We start from the raw sequence: 17,356 nt of genomic DNA, 5'->3' as shown, positions 1-17,356 counted from the left end.
TGTTTCTGAAAAGAACTCAACATTTTTCCCAAATTTTAATTTTGATTCCAGTTTCATGACTCCTTACTGTAAGTCAGGGCTCGGTTCTTTTCACTAGAAAAATGATTCCATTCAGTACTGTTTAAGTAGAGTGACCTTCAACAGTCCATGAGGGAACGGATGTGGCTCATACTATGTCTAGGTCCCCGTAGTGATAAGGACCAGGATGAGTTTGAGAGCAAGAGGTTCATCAAGTACAGATTCATTTCTCTGGTTGTGGGAGCATAAATAAACCAGTCTGTCTGAGAAGACGCAACTGAGTCTGAAGTTAAATCACAGGTTGTCCAAGTATAGCGCCACCAGTTTCTCCCTGTGACCCCAGGCAAGTCACTAACTATTCCAAATTTAAGTCTCTTACCTATGAGATGAGAGCTAATAATAGCACTTCTTTTCTGGAAATGTCATAATGTTTAAGCCGAGTAGGCAATTAGTGCTCAATGAGTATTAAGAGGAAGAAAGGGGAGACATTGCTACAGAACAATCAAGCAAAGGGGCAGCATTCTATGGAGAGAGAGTGCCTGTTCGGATTAGAGCAGGTCTTTTGCGGGTAGGTGGATAGGAGGGAGATGTCACACAGAAGAGCAACGAGACAGAACCTCACGAGCAGGTCTGGCTCCCTCAGATCAGCTTTGGTTCACAGGGTTACCCGGAAATGAAAAGTTTCTGACTTCAGGGCGATGTACTTCCTCTTGACCTTTGATCCTTAAAATAGTTTTCACACCTTCCAGCCTTTTGAACTTAGTTATGGCAATAACAATGGGGCAGATCTGGAGCAAACCATGTCCTTTGCCTGTGAACCGTCGGGCACAATCCTCATGACTCTGCTCATTAGTGAACGCTTGATAAATATTTACTGAAAAGCTAGTTGATCTTCCTGACAGCCTTGTAGCTATTGCACACTATTATCTGCGGGGCAATCAAGCACCTGCTATAGCAATGGAGGAGGCCGGAGGGACTGCTCACGTCCCTTCTGGCCGATGAGGACATGGAGGCCCCCAGTGACACGCCACTAGGTGACTCTGCTTTGTGAAGGCGGCAGCTTGTCAGAGGGAAAATGAACAATGCATACGAGAACCGCCCCCTCCGTCCTTCTGCTCTATTCTCCACCCAAGATCATAATCAATATCCTTAAGCACCGAATGTCTATCAATGGCTGACATGGGGGAAAAAAAAAACAAAATAAAACTTTATTTCTGTTCCATCTTTCAAGAACTCCAGAGGAGGGGATTTTGATAAGGAAGAGTGGCAAACATTCTCCGCACTGGGGAGCTGAGCAAGGACAAACACTGCCTTCCTTCAATCTGTTAGGATGGGAACTAAAGCTTCACCGAAGAAGCAATATTTCTATGAAATCCTCCCTGATCATTTCCACCAGGGTCTGCCCAGCTTAAAAGCCACACTATTTAAAAAGAAATAAGAGCAGGTATTGCTATGAATAATGTGAGCATGTAAAGGGAAAAGCACAGGAGAGTAAGTCAGAGAGATAGCATTAAAATGCCTTTTCATATGCGACACAGAGGAAACCTTATCTTCAAAAAAAAAATCTGATGAATATATGAGCTGCTAATACTCTGCTCTAAGATTCCATCTTGGAGGGAAAAGCAATGATTTCATTGTGGTGTTTTGAAAAGAAACCCACAGAGAATGAAGAGGAAGTGTCTCCGCTTAAAGATTGGATATCTTTATCTTTAAGTGTGATATCAGGTTCTGAGAAGCTGTCTCTTGTCACCAGCCAAAATAGCATCCCGGATTTCTATAGGATTCGACACAAACAGAAGACGGGGTGCAAAGAAGCACTTTTTTTTTTTACCTCTGCTTTAAAAACAATGGCAAGAGTGGGGATGTTCTCTCCATCATAGACAAAGCTGAGTGCTCTTTTTAAGTTAGTAGTTACTTCAAAGTCATGAGAGTCAAAGAACATCGAGAGAAGATAGATTACTGAAGACTTTCTGTCTGTAGCATAATAGTGAATCAGCTAACAACCCTTTAGAAATGAACAAGCTGAAAATTGCTTCATTCATTTTGAAATAATTTAAATCCAACTCATTGAACATAATTAAGTGAAAACAGTTGGCCCCACAAAGAAAAGATCAGTGTAGTGAAATGGACCATATTGAAGCAATATTCTCCCACTCTGACACCTTCAAGTCACCCCAACCTGGGTTTTCTAGCCATTGACATCTGGGGCCAGAGCATTTTTTTGTTGGGGTGGGGGGACTGTCCTGTGCATTGTAGGACATTTAGCTGCATCCCTGGCCTCTAACCACTAAGATGCTAGGACCACCAGCCTGAGTCGTGACAATCAAAAACGTCTCTAGACATTGACAATGTTCCTGGGTGGGGGGAGGGGTGAATGCAAAATCACTCCCAGTGGAGAAGTGCTGCCCCAAACCCTACCTTGCTTTCCATTGATCTGCAGTCTGTTGTCCACTCAGATACCCGATGAGATTCATCTGACATCATCACCAACTTCCCAGATATCTCAGGCCTCTCCTCCAAAATGTGTTCATCCAATCTATCCTTGGCTACTCGCTCCTTACTTCCCCTTAGATGGTCCCTGTGCAGACCATTTTGCTTTCCTAGGCACTGGGCTGATAACTCCACCAAGGTCTCTATCTAGAGGGTGTGGCCCAGGGAGAAAAGGGGGAGAGGACTCATTGCAAAGTTTGCTGGCCCAAGTTTCAAATCCTGCCTCTGTCACTGAGAAGCTATGAGAACATTTAGACAAAGTCATTTTCTTTTCTGAATCTTGGCTTGAGAATAATTATATCTACTCTATAGCAGTGCTGCTGATTAAATATTATATGTAAAGTCCCTGTCAGCATCTGGAGGCACTTATTTCCTGATAGCTTATGAAATTGGAAATATATTGCTTAGACACTAAAGAAACAATTTGAGGCTAACAACAGGAGGTCCGTTAGAGCTGAAATAGTATTCGATCAGTTAGGGCAAGAATCAAACTCAGCAGTACTGGGAAAGAAGGGGTGGTCAGGAAAGATAGGCAGGAACACAGACAGATACAGATTCCCCGGGCATTTGCCAGCAGGTTGATGATTACGATGGCTGGGGCCAGGAAATACCAAATTATGGCAAACCAAGCTGGGAATAGAAATAGCTGATGTTGAGAGAAAACACTGACCTGTGCCTACATTAGACACAATGGCATCAAGGGGCAGATTGCTGATCCATCCTTTTTGTTTGTTGGTTTCATTGTAACTATTTTGATCGCATTGATGTTCTTGCTCGTTTTGTAAAAGACCTCCTTATTTCCTTCAGGTTAATTCATACCTGCTCAGTGTTTATCTGATTGGTTCATCACTTCAAAATCAAAACAAGTTATTGATGAAATGTAACATTTCTATAGCACCTACTTTTGTAATACATGCAAAAAAAAGTGCCTGAAAATGTCTCAGTCACACATAGTCATTCCAGTCTATGTATTTTTTTAAAGACTTGTTTATTGGGGGCGCCTGGGTGGCTCAGTCGTTAAGCGTCTGCCTTTGGCTCAGGTCATGATCCCAGAACCCTGGGATCAAGCCCTGCATCAGGCTCCCTGCTTGGCCTGCTTCTCTCTCTCCCACTCCCCCTGCTTATGTTCTCTCTCTCGCTGTCTCTCTCTGTCAAATAAATAAATAAAATCTTAAAAAAAAAAAAGACTTATTTATTTTAGAGAGACAGAGCATGGTGGGGAGGGGCAGAGGGAGAGGGAGAGAGAATCTTAAGCAGACTCCATGCTGAGCACGGAGCCTGATGCGGGGCTCCATCTCACGACCCCGAGATCATGACCTGAGATCATGACCAAAGCAGAAACCAAGACTTGGATGTTTAACTGGCTGCACCACCCAAGCGCCCCCATTCTGGTCTATATTTTTAAAGGGCAGGTAAGTATTAAATACCCAACAGGAATTAGATTTCAGAAAAATAATACAAAAGGCATTGCATTGTTCAATCCATTTCTAAAATGGATTTCTTTTGTTCAATCCATTTCTAAAATGGTTTAGAATAGCACACTAATGACAATCAGGTAGGTTTGGAAGATAAATGCGTTTGCAATCTTCCCTTTAAATCCGATATTAGTATAAAATTTCACTGTTGCTTAATTAGGAGCAGAGATAGAAGGCCAATATATCCTTTTATGTAACAACAGCTATGAGAGAAATTATTGTATAGCATCAAAATAATAAAGCACTAGCTGACAACTGCATTTTTCTATCAGAGGCATTCCTAATAGCACTACACAATCACTATTATACCAAGCCTCAGTGAGGAGTGTCAGGAAAATTAAAACAGACAGGCACCTCTTTAAGGCACTTGGTACAATTTAGTTTGACTTAATAGGGTCTCTCTTTGGGAGTCTGAAGAGAAATATAAGCAATTCCACCCAAATTTTCAGGTCTTATTTGTGTTAGAAATGCCAGCTGCTTTGGATTATGTTGATGATGGGGCCCTTTAATTGGACTTGTACATAAGGCTGGGCTCCTACAAGATATTATCTTGTTTCTCTACGCACTTAACTGTCTCTCTGCCTTCATTTTAGTGCAAACAAATGGATATCTGGTAATAACCCACCAAATTAGGAGGTTCCTCAAGTCGGGGTTCCACACACGTCTCTTCAGATGTGCGTCTTCAGTTGCTATGTATGTTTTCACATCCATTTTTAGGCATCATGTATGTTAGCTCTTTTATCACCCTATTTTTGAACAACTACAAAAAAGACCTTGCCTTCATAAAAATTATGAATGGAGAAAACTTATTTTCCATCTTAATAGAAGAGCAAACTTTTAAATTTTACCAGTAAATGCTACCTCTGTTTTAAGTGTTTAGAACAATGATGAATTTCACTTTTATTGCATTGTCTATTCCATTTTTGAAAACAGTTTAGGGTGCATATCCAGACTGTGAAACCTTCCATAGCAACAAGATATAAGAAAGGATATGGCTTTCTTTTGCATTTTCTAGGATAAACAGCTATGAGCTACTTTGATTTTTGCCTTTTAAATGCATTTCCATAGCATTCACAGATAGAACAAGCCCCAAAATCCATTGCGCGTCTCTCAAAAAGAGCTGAGTAAATTTCTATTTGTAACTACATCTTTAATTGTGACCTGTGTTAGATGCCGAATTTCAAGGAAGCAAAATTCTGGTGCTGTGCACTTACATGAGATATGAGATTATTTTCTTTATATATGATCTGGGGAATGGAGAAGTTAGACATGCTTAAGGAAGCCGATCTCTCTCCTTCGCCATCTCCCACCATCTCTCCCCTCCCCTACCGCACACACACAGCTGTGTGATCTCCAGGATCTGAATCATGGCTGGGATTTAGTGAAGGAGGGAGTGCGGTGGAGTGTGTTCGCAGGTTGGGGAACATGGTGGTCACGGTTGGTGGCGTTTAGCCTTGGGGGAAAGTTCACCAGATCTAAAATCTTGGACCTTGCGCTGTTTTGTTTCCTCTACCTCAGAAGACATTTTATCTCCTATGAGCTGAGAATCCTGGCCAACTTCAGTAAAGGGGCATGATGACTAATTTAGCATTTTCCAAAGCTGCAAAATCACTGATCTACCAGTGGGAGACTCCTGGGTTCAACAGTGTGGCCAAGAAATCCAGACTCAACATTCACACAACCTGGTGTTCTTTTGAAGAACAGTTCTTGCAAAGCAGTGTCTGGATAATGATATTTAAAAATGAATCACTGCATTTATGACCAAGGGGATGGGGAAGAATAAGCCATAATTTTTAATGTGAATAAAAGGAACTTGCGCTATTCAAATGGAAGGAGCTAATAATAGCTCTAGAGGACGATGCTCTGGAAACCTGGCACCAAATTTCTCTGTTTGCAGAAATGCATGCCTTACACAATCCGTGTTTATACAATTCTAGTTTACTTCAGCAAAGGTACCTGTTACATATTTGTTGATGTTCTCTTACCTTGTGTTGTTTTTATATGAAGAACTTCCAAAGTACAGGGTTCTGTTTTATGTTTCTCATGAAAGATCTATTTACTTAAACATGGAAGTCTGTAAAGAAATAGAGTAACAGCACAGAAATGCACACAATAGAGGAGAAAAATTTACTATCAAAATATGATATGTTCCTGACTTATTTTTGTTTTCATTAGAAACTGATTGGATACAAAAGAACAATTACAACATGCATATAAGGTATGACGAGTTACAGTAAAATTGACGACCATGAAACCACTGCCCAGGGTAAGAGATAGAGTGTTCTGGGCACCTCTGAGGGCCCCCATGTGCCACTCCATCATGTCATGGGGCTTCTCCCTAGAGAAAACCACGACCCTGAATTTTGGGTTGTCATTCCCTTGCTTTTCTTTGTAGTCTGGCACATATGTTGATATGTTCAAACAATGTGCAGTTGAATGTTTTGAGCTGACATAAATGGAATCCCTGAATTCTTCTGCAACTTGATTTTCTTCCCCTCAGTATTATTTCCTGAGATGTATCCAACTGGATGTGTATCTTATTCTTTTTCACCACTGTATGCTATTTTTACATCATTTATTTATTTTTTATTTTTTTATTATGTTATGTTAATCACCATACATTACATCATTAGTTTTTGATGCAGTGTTCCATGATTCCTTGTTTGCGTATAACACCCAGTGCTCCATGCAGTATGTGCCCTCTTTAACATCCATCACCAGGCTAACCCATCCCCCTACCCCCTCCAAAAAAAAATGTAAGAAGGAAAACTGGCCATGAAGCACACATCTTCAGTATTTGCTGTTTAAGGGAATTTCTACCTTCATTTCCATTTTCATCTTTCGGTTCGGCTTTATGCTTTCCCTGGTGAAGAAGAATGATATGTTGTTTATTAGTGCTCAAAGGGAACTAAGAGATTATTTGGCTCAATGGTGTATGAAGTACCTGAGACGTAGGGAAAGGAAGGGACCCATCCAAAGTTACAAAACAGTCATGTCTTTGGGCATTTAGTTCTTGTCTACATCTCACATCTTCTCAAAAGAAAGAGGGGCTCACCCTCTGTCAATCTCTTGTACCTTCTCTTTTCTTCAGGAATGATTCATCAAGATACTGAAAGAGAGACTATGTCTAGACTCACTTCAAAGTAACCACAGGTCCTGATTTTTAGAAAAAAAAATACAAGGACTTGATTGTATAATGCATGTTGATACTCTTAAGCACTTGTTCCATTTTCTGCCATCTAGAACATAGGCTCTTTGTGGATTGCAAAGTTTTCTTTTCCCATTTGCAATAAAAGAAACTAGGGAGAAAAGTAAGTTAAAAAAATTAAGTAGCTCTCAAACTTTAGTACGCACAAGAATCTTCTGGAAATTCAGATTCTGAGGCCACACTCAGAAACACTGATACAGAAGGACTACAGAAGGGTCCGGAGATCTTTGCTTTTAACAAGCACCCAGATGATTGACATGGCCATCCAGTAACCTTGAGAAAATATATAAAAGGAATGAGCTTGTGCGCTATCCTGGAAAATAGGCTGCCAAGAATATTCTTGGTTCCCATCAATAGAATAAAAAAAAAAAACAGAGAAGCAAAAATGGAAGTAATAGGAGCAATTAGAAGCTTGATTTCAGCAAATTATGGAAGAAGGATGGGGAATAGTGAGAGTGTAAAAAGCTATTATTTTCTTTTTTTAATTGAGGTATAATTGACATATAGCATTATATTAGTTTCAGGTGTACTATGTAATGATCCGATATTTGTATACATTGTGAAATGATGACCCAATAGGTCTAGTTAACACCCATAAACACATAGTTACAGATTTTTTTTTCCTGTGATGAGAAATTTTAAGATCTACTCTCTTAGCAATGTGCAAATATGCAATATAGTATTATCAATTATAGTAAACATGCCGTACATTATATCCCCATGATTTACTTATTTTATAACTGGAAATTTGTACCTTTTGACCACCTGCACCCATTTTGCCCACCCCCTATACCACAGCCTCTAGCAACCACCAATCTGTTCTCTGTATTTATGAGCTCATTTGGTTTTATTTTTTAGATTCCACATATAAGTGAGATCATATGGTATTTGTCTGTCTCATTTCACTTAGCATAATGCCCTCAAGTTCCCTCCGTGTCGTTGCAAATGGCAAAATTTCCTTCTCTTGTGCAGCCGAATAACATTTCATTTTATATATACCACATTTTCTTTATCCATTTATCTGTGGGGGGACACTTAGGCTGTTTCCATGTCTCGGTTCTTGGAAAGAATGCTGCAGTGGGGTCAGAGACTTCTGCAAGTCAGCAGTGTAGGAAGATCCTGAACTCACGTCCTCCCACGGACACACCAAATGCACAGCTCCAGCTCTGAAAAAGATCTGAAAACTAGATGAATTGCTTCTCCGCAGCAAAGAGTAGAAAGACCACATCCAGACAGGCAGGAGAGGCAGAGATATGGTCTCACCAAAAACCCCAGCCGTGGAGTGGCAACACACAACAGGGCTCGGTGACCCACATAAGGTACCCCAACTCCTGGGATCTGCACTGGAGACATGAGCCCCCAAAATGTCTGGCTTGGAAAACCAACAGGGCTGATGTCTAGAGGAAGCAGAGTACTATAGAAAACTGAGATTTCCCCTTTTAAAGGGCTCAAGTGAGGTCTCACTTGCCTTGAGACCCAGTGGAAAAAATAGCAGTTGGAAAAGCACCTAGACTGTATGTAGAAGGCACTGGATGGATTGAAATGTGCTGGCATGGGAATGTGGTTTTGTCTTATCATGTTCTTCTAAATAGAATGCTTGCTTTCTTAGAACTTTCCCTTAAAAGCAATTTGAATTATAATGATAGTAACTTTATCTGCTTAGTATTTTTCTGTTATAAAGTACTTTCACATTCTTATAACCCATGAAATTCTATGTCCAGTCTATAGTCCCTTTTACAGAGGGGTAAACTGAGACTCAGAGGAATTCATCAAAGCTATTGGTTAGTTGAGTACTCTACATTTTTATTTTTATTTTTGTTTTTTAAAGATTTTATTTATTTGACAGAGAGAGACACAGCGAGGGAGGGAACACAAGTAGGGGGAGTGGGAGAGGGAGAGAAAGGCTTCGTGCCGAGCAGGGAGCCTGATGAAGGGCTCCATCCCAGGACCCTGGGATCATGACCTGAGCTGAAGGCAGACGCTTAACGACTAAGCCACCCAGGTGCCCCGGGTACTATACATTTTAAAATTTATATGTAAAATTAAAAAATTTTTAAACTACATTTTTAAAAATTAAGCATTTTCTCTAATCTGCTTTCATGAGTCATGTTTGAAATCTCTGAGCAATATTTTTTAAAAATCATGTTAAAGCTAGGGAAATGTAGGGCATCTGGGTGGCTCAGTTGGTTAAGCATCTGCCTTTGGCTCAGGTTGTGATCCCTCGGTCCAGGGATTGAGCCCTGCTAGGGTGCCCTGCTCAGCGGGGAGTCTGCTTCTCCCTCTCTCCCAGGCCCTCCCTCCCCCCACCCCCTGCTCATGTTCACTCTCTCTCAAATAAATAAATAAAATCTTACAAAAAAATAAATAAAGCTAAGGAAATGTAGACAAATACACCTTTTTTCATTGTTTTAGGACAAACTAAGATTCTAATATATCTTTTTCTCCAATTCTTGTTTGTTTTTAATTTGTTTTAGCTTTGGGCTGCTTTTGGAGAACAACATCTTCCCCTATAAATTATCAAATGATGCTTTAATGGACAAATTTTCCTTTTTTTTTCTTAGAGCATTATTTTCTTTACAAAGCCGTGCATTCCACTTACTTTTCAACAAGAAATTATGCATCCTACAGTAGTTTCCACTGAGAGCATTTATGCTTCCCTTAATGTTCCTCTTTCCAACGTCCCTCCAACTTAACTTATAGAGAAAGGAAATGATTGAAGACATCACCAAGAAGGTTTGGCTTCACCAGGTGACACGAATCCCCAAGGTAAAGAGGTGGAGCACATTCCAGAGTTGCTGATGGGATAGTACCAATGCATGACCAGTGAAACGTCTGTTTCAGTTTTCTGCATGATGACAACGATCAATCGCTGGTCCTGCGGGATTTGATGTGGTGGGAATTACGCGCTCGCAGCAACGACCCTTAATATCACAGACTCCCTCTGCCAGGTGGAGAGAAATGTCGAAATTCGGCGGGAAGAATCAAGATAAGGCCTTTGTAGACAGAAAATACACACTTTCTTTGTGGGAAGCAATATGCGCTGCTTTTCTTGCACGAGCTGCTGAAGAGAACTTCAACCTCAAGGATGACGTCAAGAACAGGTGAATGATTCATTTACATAAAGTTACGACCGGAATTGATCACACATTACAGTGAACTGGATAAGAAAGTCAAATACTCATAGGTGGAGGAGACAACTATCACACAGTGTGACTTTAGAAGAATTGAAAGACAATCTAAAACTCCAAAATGCTTACTCAAGGTGCCACCACGGTATCTGAAATTCACACTGTCGGACAAATTCCTACTTTGGAATAATGAAGTATATCTCTCAGTGTGTTCTCCATGGAACATTAATAGTTGTTATACTAAGGGAAAAAAAACCAGACAGACATATGTTCGTTAGTGCTCATAAATTTGGGGAAAATCTCAGGTTTAAACAAATAGCTCTCTTTACTGTGGAACGTACCTGTGCTCGGAAAAACTACAAAGTGTTATGAATCTCCAATAACAGACTATACATATGGGGTTTTTCTAAACTTGATTGGCCATAAGAGACCCTTTTTTTTAAACAATATATCTTACCAAATTTTTAGGTTTTTCTAAGTTTAGAAAATGCGTCTTTCCCAGATGACACCCAATAGTATGCAAATGTCCTAACAAGATGTACAAGTCATGGACTTATATATCATTCATGAATACTTGAGCATGGCTTTTTGTTTTTTTCCATCAAAATAAGTAGCTTCAGAGAAGAGAAACTTGCAGCCACAAGGCATGTATGTTTGGACGTGAAAGAGAATGAGTGTTGGAGGGGGCTGGCGGGGGTGAGGAGGATTGCCTGGCAGGTGGACTCAAGTATAGCAGACTAAGAACTACTACCCCTCTCAGAGCAAGGAGAAAGTGCATAATGGGGAGTCCAGAGAACATGAGAGAATCACCAAACAGACCAGAATGGAAGTGAACAGGGGAAATGGACAGAGCCGTTACAGGCAAGTTTTGTTCATGGAAATCTTTTGGTGCAGACTACTTTAACCAGGAGAAAAAATCACTATTTCTTATTTCCAGGGGCAGCCAGCCATTACAGCCCACGCTGCTTCAGAGTCCTCCAAATGTCATTCTTTCTGCGGTCAAACATACAGGAGTATGATTACGGTGTGCAAAATGAGGGAAGCCTCCAGCAATGCAAAGTTAATGCCTAACATACCATATAGTGTGACCCTCCAGTGCTCTGAACACCAGATACATTCAAACTCCTCCTTTGTTTTACAGAAAATGGGTTCATTTCACTCTTTTAAAACCATTACTCAGAACCATAGAATTTTTATAGGATTTCACTCATACGTCGAATTTAAGAAGCAAAACAAAGGAACTAAGGGGAAAAAAAGAGACAAACCAAAAAACAGACTCTTAATATAGAGAAGAAACATGGTTACCAGAGGGGAGGTGGGTGGGGAGGGTGGTAGGGGAAACAGGTGATGGGGATGAAGGAGGGCACTTGTCGTGATGAGCACCAAGTGATGTGTGGAAGTGCTGAATCACTATTTTGTACACCTGAAACTAATACAACACTATATGTTCACTGGAATTAAATTTTTAAAACATATATATAGAAAAAAAAAGGGCATGAGTTAAAAATGTATATACAGCTTAGCTGGAAAAAAAACCCCACAATTTTTAATTCTGTATTTTGCATGTATTCTTGTGAGGAGAGTTTTAGATTCTACTCCTAGGGATATTAATTATACTGCATGAGATATTAATTTCTCCTGCATGAGATATTAATTTCTCCTGCATGAGATATTAATTTCTCCTGCAAAGTGAAGTTTTAGTCAATTTTAGTCAATTTTAAAATTAAAGTTCTCATATCTCAAAGGATTAGGGCTTCACTTAAACCTAAAAGCAACTTTTGTGCATTGCCTCTCATTACAGCTGAATATGGTTCGAAAGTGGTGACAGAGGTTCTATTTTGGGAGATAAGCACGTCAGCACCGTAATTCAATGAAGGCATGATACATGTGTGGACTGTTACTTTGAACTGATCCTTTCCCAACGGAAGGAAAAATGTGTCTTGCCACAGCAAGAGAATTTTTTTCCCTTCTTCCCACTTTAAGTCATGTTTTCCACCTTAATACATTCGATGAAATATTTTCATGTGAGGTTTCTACCACCTGTCAAAAGGCCCAATCTGCCTGTCATGTGATGTGCTAAGATATTTGTACTATAACTACTGTTAATTAGAGTGACGGCCTGCAAGTTCTGTCTTTTTTTTAAATTTAGTGCAGCTCTTGGCATCTAGGCTTAGGTTAAAAGTGCAGGCTGACATAACTACTCTCCTTTTCCACTTACCCCATGTTCTCTGAGTGCTGACAGAAATATTTTTTATGCTGATAAGTCAGGCTGTCTTGTTATCTGAAAGAGGAAAGAAGGCAAGCAAAAAAAATTAGGGAAATAAACATTTCCATGACTTCACCCATGCCAGAAGGAAAGTAATAATCCCACCTCTGAGAGGTCTAAGTGATATCTTATTCCTACATGATTTATTTTAAAATACTGAATTTGTCTGATGTTAAAAAAAATAGTATGTTGTCTTCTATGACCATAATCAGTGATGTGAGTTAAGAATAGCTTGTCCTTTTAAGTAAGTCCCTGATTAATCTCAAATCCTGTATCTTCCACCTTTTTTCCTCTCTACCTTTCTGTCTATCCCCCTGCCCCACCCCCCCACCTATTACAAAGTCATTTTCAAATAAAGCTGGTTGAGGATCACAAATCTGAGCCACAGGAATGACTCAGGGCAGGTACATCTGCAAAGTCAGGCATGAGCAATGAAGAGTCAGACTAGGTTTTCGTGCAATTCACCGGCAAGAAACAGACAGACAAGGCAAAGGGACTTCTATCCACTCTGCTGATCAGGTAGAGGAATTTTATGGCACAGTCTCAATAGCACATGGCTGCTTTTAAACTAAGCCCAGCATAAATAGATGTCCACCGGCAACTCTGGTCTGAAAGCCTGGCCAGTGCCATCACTGAACATTGTTTCCAGAGCACACAACCAAAGGCACCTAGAAATGCACCAAGATTTGTTGCAAAGTAAGATACCACCAACATGACACGTCAGACCAATGATACCAAATACTGCTCCAATCAAAATAGTGAAGCAAGTTAGTTAACATCATTGCCTTTTGTTTGTTTTGAGCAAAAACAAAGCCAGCAGTTCCTTGCATGGTCTTCTCTACTCCACTGGCTGACGAAGTCACATGTGCCTTCCTATTTCAAATAATCATTGGCTCCAGGGCTCTGGTTACCAGGTGTCTTTCTGTTTAATGACCGGGTCAGAATGTTTAGTAGGGAAAGGCCAAGCAGAGTGGAGATGGAGTCCCTACCATCGGTGGTATTCCTGGGACACCGTGGAGTTGACCAAGGTCCAGCATGACCTGCCTTGGAAGTGAGTCCTTCCGGGTGCCCCTCCAGGCTCAGGCTCTCCAGATCTGCTCCTGTCCTAATTCTAGCAGGGAAGCCAGTGAGGCCAGCCCTAATGCTACCAACTTACGCTGCTCCCCGCATCATTTCCTCACCCCACACCACACGGATAAGGGGGAGAGGGGTCTTTGTGAGAAGTGTCACACAGTGTCTCACCAGGAAATGCTTCAGATCCCCGATTTAAGAAGAGGAGCAAGCTGGGGGACCTTCCTCTTCACCCCGAATCTGCCAAGTACAATTCAGCCTTTCTCACAAACACATATTTTACGACTTTGTTAAGCCTCTGTCTGTATACTCATGTTCTGGACATTATAGGATTTTGAGTATTAACGTTACAATAGTCTTCTCAATATTGGGGTGCCTGGGTGGCTCCGTCATTAAGTGTCTGCCTTCAGCTCAGGTCATGGTTCCAGGGTCCTGGGATCGAGCCCCGCATCGGGCTCCCTGTTCCAGTGAGCGTGCTTCTCCCTCTGCCACTCCCCCACTTGTGTTCCCTCTCTTGCTGTCTCGCTCTCTGTTAAATAAATAAATAAAATCTTAAAAAAAAATAGTCTTCTCAATATGTACCTGTTGCAGACATTCCTTGGGGAATTGTAATCCCTTATTATAAGGCTGAGACCAAGTTAAGTTTATTCATTTGTTGTGGAATTTAACTAGCATCCTATGTGCTTAATTCTGTTGTGAGAGAAGTTTTATAAGTCACTTCTACCTTATTTTTTATGTCTCTGAGAAGTACTATCATTAGCTAATTTTTAAGACAAGTTAAATTTGGCAAAACTGTGTTAAGAAGTATGGCATTTGCTGTCACTTTGCAAGTCTGATTTATAACAGTAATACTTTCCCTACTCTTTGGAATCCTGCATCCAGGATGTGGTGTGGTGGTGCTGCCTGAAATACTGAAATACTGGATGTCTTAATAGTAGGAGAGTGGCTGCCTCTGGAGGGGGTAGGGGGTGGGTGGGTAATGAGACCAGAGAGGAGAGAGTGCTTGGGGGTGTTTATGGTATTGGTAGTGTTGGGTGGTGGGTTCACAGATGTTTATTTATTTTATATCCATAACATTCATTGAATATATTCTTCTGTATCAATTAAAAATACCATGTGCCTGGGGGGTGCCTGGGTGGCTCAGTCCGCTAAGCATCCAACTCTTGATTTTGGCTCAGGTCATGATCTCAGGGTCTTGAGATCAAGCCCTATGGTGGGCTCCACGCTGGGTATGGAGGCTGCTTAAGATTCTCTCTCCCTCTCCCTCTGCCCCTCCCTCCCTCTCTAAAAAAATAAAAAATAAAAAAATACCATGTGCCTGATATTCAAATAGGACTATCTGTTAAAGCTTCCACAAATTTATGCACCTAACGTTAAAAAAGATAGTTCTGTATTAAAATGACCACATCATCTTCACATCCTATTACCATGAAAACATCAGAATAATAAAATGCTCTATTTTAAGGAACTTTAAGAAAAGAATGCCAAAATCTAATATAGATGTTTTCCTATTACATCTGTTACTATTAATGCAAATTCTAACCTTAATCTCACACATATGCCATGATTATGGAGTGCTTTCTGACTCACTCACTCCGTTTCTCTGAAGTTAAAACCTTTCTCTGGGACCTCAGATTCTTTGAGTTAAAAGCCCTTTTGAGTTTGCTTATTTCTCAGCGGTCGGTGATTTTTAAAAATCCCAGCAAATGTCCTTTGCCTCCTTCTGAGAGAAGAGAGTTGGATACTAGATTGTTTTTAAGATCTTCTTCTGACTCTAAAAATCTGATTCTGTGACAATACAGGAAAGTGTTAACCTGCCTTTCCAGCTTCCCTGTTCTCAAAGCATCTGGTTCCTTCTTTACACAACTGAAGATAAAAAAGAATGCAGGGAATCAGGAACTATTTTGCTCCCTGACTTCTCACTTCTTTACTTTTCAGTGAGAATCACCAGCTGAACACCTCCTATGTCGTCCCACCTCTGCTGCGCGTGCGTCTGCACACACAAACACACACACGTACGCACGCACACACACAGTATACAGGGAGCCTGGCCTCACGGAGTCTATGGCTTAGGTCTAATCTTGCTCCTGCTGATGTGTGCCAGATACTCACTCTCTTGTCTAGATCATAACAGCTAACATTTCTTTTTTTTTAAGATTTTATTTATTATTTGTCAGAGAGAGAGAGAGAGAGAGACGGCATAAGCAGGGGGAGCAGGCAGAGGGAGAAGCAAACTGCCTGCTGAGCAACGAGCCCGATGTGGGACTCGATCCCAGGACCCGGGGATCATGACCTGAGCCAAAAGCAGACACTTAACTGAATGAGCCACCCAGGCATCCCACACCAAATGTTTCTTGATCTCTTTTCTATGTCCTGTGTTAAGCACTCAACTTGGATTACTGGGTCATTATTTCTTAGCATTTGGGTTTTGGAGTCAACCAGTCCTAGATTTCCATCTCAGGTTAGCCCTTTATCAGCTATGAAACCTTGAGCAAAAAGAATTCACATCTCTGAGCCTCAGTTTTCACATCTGTAAAATGGGGGATTATGTAAATATAAAATGTTGACAAAGGGCTACTAGAATAGAGACTGGCACACAGACTGTCATAAATGTAAAAAATGTTATTTGTTGTTATTATTATTAGCATTATTACCAGCACCACCACACTGACCAATATTCCTAAATCCTTGATTTAGGAATTGCCCACAGCTCTGATACTTGATTTTCTTGCCCCTAGCCTGGGTATCAGATCCCTTCTCCTGACCTTCTGGACCCTGGGGTCTTCACAGGGGAGAATCCTTAGAGTGCTGCACCCTGAGGCCCACCTACTCTTTTCACACTGTTGACTTTGTTCTATTGCTATATTTGACTTCTCTGTACCTAAATCCTCATCACGCCTCCTGCCTAGCACACTCCCCCAGCACTGTTCTGAAGACTCTAGATAAGACACTCACAGAGCCCTCACACTTAACCCACACAAAAACCCTATGAAGATTTTTCTGCCATCCTCAACATACAAATTCCATCTCTGGTCCCAAGACAGCCCCTTCAATTCCTATCACCTCCCAGCCGGATGGAGCACGTATCAAACCTGCTAAGTCACGTGGCTATGCCTAGCTGCCAGAGAGGCTGCGAAGGGTGTATCTTGAACAGGGTGGCCATGAATCCTGGGGAATTATTAGTGTGAAAGCAAAGAAGAACAGATTTTCAGGACAGCCAACAAGCTGCCAGAGACAAGTCATAGTATTTTTATTTCACAGGTAATTGTATTTTCATTTCCCATGACTCAGGGAAATGAAGAGGTCCCACAGCCTGAAAGTCAAGGAGCCAGGAACTGAAGTCCGGTCTTTCAGACTCTGGAGCTAAGTGAAGGTACCTGTTGGTGCTGCCTGGTTCCCTGTGTTTGCTGGGAATGTAGCTTCGTCTGGCACCCTCTGTCAGGAGATTTGTGTCTGATTCCCATCCCCATTCTACCTGGAAGATTGAAGCAAACTCTTCTCTTTGATTATTTTAGCTACAACACGGTTTTTATCTACTACAATTTTAGATATCCCAGTATATTGTTACTTCTCTTAATATTTACTAAGTGACACAATCAAACCAACTATTCACACAGAAGAATTCTTTAAGAACTAAGGTTGCAAAGGCTGTGTTCCTCACATAGTACAAAATATTGCAAACCATTATTTCAACCAGGTC

The sequence above is a fragment of the Callorhinus ursinus genome, unplaced genomic scaffold (genome assembly GCF_003265705.2).
Source record: "Callorhinus ursinus isolate GAN/ISIS: 27379988/994484 unplaced genomic scaffold, GSC_fseal_2.0 scaffold36, whole genome shotgun sequence".
In the NCBI taxonomy this organism is placed as follows: Eukaryota; Metazoa; Chordata; class Mammalia; order Carnivora; family Otariidae; genus Callorhinus; species Callorhinus ursinus.
The sequence above is the reverse complement of the archived record's forward strand: the minus strand, read 5'-3'. Positions refer to the sequence as shown.